This window comes from Periplaneta americana, chromosome 8 (assembly GCF_040183065.1).
Source record: "Periplaneta americana isolate PAMFEO1 chromosome 8, P.americana_PAMFEO1_priV1, whole genome shotgun sequence".
NCBI lineage: Eukaryota > Metazoa > Arthropoda > Insecta > Blattodea > Blattidae > Periplaneta > Periplaneta americana.
Genome location: NC_091124.1, coordinates 91449766 through 91454972, shown reverse-complemented (window position 1 = coordinate 91454972; position 5207 = coordinate 91449766). Strand labels below are relative to the sequence as shown.

At 34.3% G+C, this 5207-nt stretch overlaps 1 long non-coding RNA gene across 1 annotated transcript; it reads left to right on the top strand.

Annotated features, from left to right (window-relative positions):
* The first annotated feature begins 315 nt into the window (after window positions 1-315).
* On the top strand, window positions 316-4921 carry LOC138704324 (uncharacterized). Its single transcript, XR_011333314.1, has 3 exons — window positions 316-383; window positions 823-879; window positions 4847-4921. It is a non-coding gene; the product is annotated as an uncharacterized lncRNA (long non-coding RNA).
* The last annotated feature ends 286 nt before the right edge of the window (window positions 4922-5207 follow it).

The window sequence follows — 5207 nt, the reverse complement described above, 5'->3', positions numbered from 1 at the left end:
AGAAGATTCACTTTTCAGCACTTGAAAGAAATGTTTGTAACCTATTGTTATGGTAACAGACAATAAAAATTGTGTTTTGTTGAAACTACATTGGAAGATAAGGTACGTCCATTATATTTTTTGTTTAGTTTGATTAAAATGTACCAATATTTAACGTACATAGTCATTTTTTTATAATTTTAAGTCCATATTTAATTCCATATTTTGGTAAAAATCCATATTTAATTCCATATTTTGGTAAAAATAACTACATATATATTTACATATTTCATATATTTTTAGTCCATATAAATCCGTTCCCTGGTCATTATATCATGCAGGCTTGTATCGTCCTTAGCTCCTATTCCACGGGCAAAGTAAAACACATTGCATTTATCTAAAAGGTATAGCTTATCGATATAGAGCAGTAAATTCTGGTATAAATTCAGTAGTACGGATAGTAACGCATAAACAGTTTCCTTCACAGTAACTTAAAGTGAGCAAAGTACTTACATTATGTATGCTAAATTATTATTAGAACGAAATACTGTATCCACAAATAAAAAAGTGTCTACATAAAAATTCAGTTTCAAGTTGTGTTAATTATAATTATTGCTAATGTTCTGTATTTCCTTTTCAAGCAATTTAAAATATGCAATTCTAGGTTAAAAAGCAACATTACTATTGCATATAAAATGTATCTTTACTGAGCGTTTGTAAAGGAATAGAGGACAGAGCTGGGGTGATGCTGATGTGGAGGACAATAAGAATAAAAGATGACAACGATGATGAGAAATAGTTACTACCATAAGTAACAACTTAACCACAACTTTTCGTTCACAGATACAACGTCCGCTCTACATTAGGACCTACGTCCATTTTATTAGCTGTCTAATGTCTGTAAGTAATAAAATATCTCCTCAATTTTTATAGTTAAACATAGTCAATGGAATTGTGCTTAAGAAAATCTTTGCGGTTATACAGTAGACCTATATGCACTTTCCTTAGAAAAGACGAAAGTATATAAAGTCCAGCATTTGAAAATTACAGCACAAGGAATAAACTCGGATTTAAAGCTACATTTAATCTTCGTGGAATTCAAAATTAGTGCAATAAAAGCCGCTCAAGGATCGTTTCCAAATAGTATGGTAAAGGGGTGTATTTTTCGTTGAAACATTTGGCGTCACGCAGTAAATCTTAAACTTAAAAAATATTTCATAAATAATATAATTCACATTGGCTTTTGTCGCCTTCTGATCCTTCCTCTTGTTTCATTGAAAGATGTAGAAGATAATTTAGACCAAATAGCAGACAGTTGTGAAGATGATGTCCAAGATCTTTTTGCATACATTGACAAAACATATGCAAGAGACATGTTCGGACATCATTTCCCTGAAGATGGCTGCAGAGATAGCAGTCGAAAGCTTGGAGCATTCCAAAATCTTAACTCGGCTGATATCCCGCGAAAACATATTAGCGAACCAACGCCGAGAAAGCCTCAAATCATACATATGCAAGAGACTTTGGCATGTCTACGGCCAAGAGAAATGTTAAAATCTTATGTTTTATTTAATGACTCTCGCAACTGCAGAGGTTATATCAGCCTCGCCGGATGTGCCGGAATTTTGTCCCGCAGGAGTTCTTTTACATGCCAGTAAAGCTACTGAAATGAGCCTGTCGCATTTAAGCACACTTGACATCGAGCCGGCCCGGGATCGAACCCGCAACCTTGGGCATAGAAGGCATAGAAGGCCAGCGCTATACCAACTCGCCAACCAGGTCGACTGACCAAGAGACAAATAGAGTGAAGAGTACTAATAAATTATGTGGAAGTGTGGCACTTCCGTTTTAAAAAAAATCATTAGAACACATCATTCAAACTTTCTGACGTTTTAGAACACATTGAAAAAATCGTCCGGAAATACGAGTACAAACGGCGATTCTACAGTTATCCGCGCGACACGTAAACATCAGATACCTTGTTAAAAAGGTAGTCTACATCCTGAAGCAACGATAACTAGAACAAATTGTGGGTAGATATCAAACATACTGTAAACATAACAACATTAACCTGTATTTGAAAATTATAAGCTACAAAATTAAATTGTATTCGGTAGAACCACAAGAAGAAAGAGGACATTAATAGCTAATGTTGAGAAGTCATCATGTTCATAGCTGAGAACATCAATATTGCTTCCACTTTCATCTTGGAACACGTGAACTTTGATTCACAGAACTTCTTCGCTAGGCCAAGAGTTGAGCACCGTGGTCCTCCAGCCGACTACCTGTACAGCAGTAAGCCTACCCGCGGTCCTCGTGAACTCTTGCTTCAGAGTTCGAGCTCGAGGCCATGTCGAGGCAATGAACTCTAGCCCAACAGACACCGAGACCGCTAGCCCGCGGAGCCCAAGCAGACCTGCCTGCGATTCCTTCACAGTTCGCTTCTTTACTGGATGCATAATATTTCTAATGATCTTATTCGTTTGGGAATAGTACCTCAAGTTTCAAACAATAGTCCCATAGCTGGGTTGGGTGAAAAGAATTTTAGTACATCACGTTATTGTTTTACATCGAAGCTCCATAGTATAAAAATTATTTCATACTTCATATAATTTTCCTTTATTAATTTTAAAATATTTTTCATTTGTTTTAGTAAGACAACATTAATTCTGTCATTAACAAAGAGATTGCAATACCGCATATTTTATTTCTAGATACAAAGTTACACAACATGAATTATAGTACAAATTGCACAATTAAATTATTAAATCGTATCCACATATCAGACCTGAATCAGAAAATTTCATATTTCAAGCGTATGATATATTCATATAGGTACGTACGTTTGTATAATTTGTATTCGATACATTCCATTCGGTGAAATTCGCCTTGTTTAAATTGTTAGCCTACTTACTTATAAATGGCTTTCACAGAAACCGGCCCTCACATAAGCCACCCTCGGTCCCTATCCTGAGGCAAATTAATCCAGTCCGTAGAATCATATCCCACCTCTCTCAAATCCATTTTAATATTACCCTCCCATCTATGTCTCGGCTTATCCAAAGTGTAGAGCGCTGAAATACACAACACAGTATGACGAAATGATATTGTTACGTTTTCATGGTTACCAATTACCTTTACGGTTATGGACATCTATTTCAATCGATGCATTTAATATCATGCTAATTGTGACTTGATTAGTGGTTAACAAAGCGCGTGAAATGTGAGCAGGATCAATCTACATCTGTAACAAATATCTAAAAGTAACGCTGTGACGTAGGTATAGCCTACAATGTGATCCGTAATCAAGTCTTTAGATAATTCAAGCAAGACATGGCATGGATCCTCAGTCTGAAGCCTAACGTTTAGTGATCAATGAAACTTTTCATCAGAATGATCAGTTGCATCCTTTTTATTAAATAATCTAAGGTTAGAAGTTTAATTCGTATTAAATTAACAAAGGCTATATGCTATGTATGTATATTACTTCCAGCACAATATGATTAATAACGTGGCAATAATTATATAACTTGTGAGATACTAAAATTCGGAAGGGGTATTTAGTATAACTTTACATTCAGTGTACTTAAAAAAATACAGAAAGTGACAATAAAATATAAATTCTTCCTACAATGTGATTTGTAATCAAGCCTTCGCTTACTTCAAGCAAGACATGGCATGAATCCTCAGTCTACAGCCTAATATGCAGTAGGCCTATAGTGATCATCGAAACATTTATATACAGGTATCTAATACTAGAAGTTAATTCACATTAAATGAATAAGGTTTTATTCTATGCACATTATTTCCATGTAGACCTACTTATGTTTTCAGCAAAATATGGTTAATAACGTGGGAATTCTTATCAAACATATGCGATAATTAAATTATTTTCTGTGTAAATATTTCAAAATGCTTTGATTTTCAGAACAGTAAGGAACAATAGGCCTAACGTACAATCTCTTACTACAATGTGATTTGTAAAGAAGAAACACGTTAATTCAAGACAGATATGATATGAATCCTCAATCTACAGTATAACGTGTAGTGTTCATCAAAACGTTTCATCAGGATAGCTTTTAATTTATATTGTAAGCAGTCCTATATCTAAGATTAGAAGTTTCATTCATATTGAATGTGAATGAATGTACTGTATATTTGTCTTCAAGCAATATACTTTTTGGTGAGGCGGCACTTCACATTATTAGTATACAGTACCGACTCGCCGTTTTACACGCCTCACGTACAACTCATTTAGGAAATTACTTATTTTTAATTTATTACTGCAATTCTTTCACTAGTCTTTTCTTGTCTGTCATCAATTCTTCCACAAATTTACTCCTAACCCATTATTATACCAAAAATACTATAACCCCCTCCTGTATGACACATTTCCCCTCACTCTACATCACTCATTAATTATTTGCACTTTTCACTACTCACTTTTCCACATTGCTACTTTTTAGGTCTTAGTTTTCTTTTCTCACGATTTATTTCGCCTCCACACCATTTCCTTAAGTCATACTGTTTTTTCACCTTGTTTTCCCCTCTTCCTTCGTCACTACTCCCTGAACTGTCTCCTACTTGCGTTACTCCACTTCTCGTCAGCCTCGATGTTTCATTCATATTACATTATAAGGTTTTATTTCATGTATACTATTTGCGTGTAGGCCCTACGTTTCTTTCCAGCATAATATGATTAATAACGTGACAATCTTGTAGAACCTATGCGATATATAATTTCGGAAGAAGCATTTAGTACATAATTTTTCGGTATGATTATTTCAAAATACTTTGACTTTCAGTACAGTAAGATACAATCTCTTCTTACAATATGATTTGTAATGAAGTCTCCGGTTACTTGCAGAAGGACATGGCATGAATCCTCAGTCTGCAGCCTAATATATAAGTTAGTGATCATCGAAACGTGTTATCAGAAAGGCAAGTTCTGTTTTTTAATATGTTTTCTATATTTAAGATTGGAATTTGATTTCGGATTAAATTGTGATGTTTTTTTTTCCTATGAATATTAGCAATTCTTCAGAACTTGTGCGATAATTTAATTCGAAACGTGTATGAAGTACAAGTTTATTTTCAGTGTATGTATTTTAAAAAACTTTGATTTTCAGTACACAAAGGAACAATAACGTAGAATCTCTTGTTACAATATGATTTGTAAAGGAACATCGCGTTAATTCAAGAAAGATATGTCATGAATCCTCAATCTA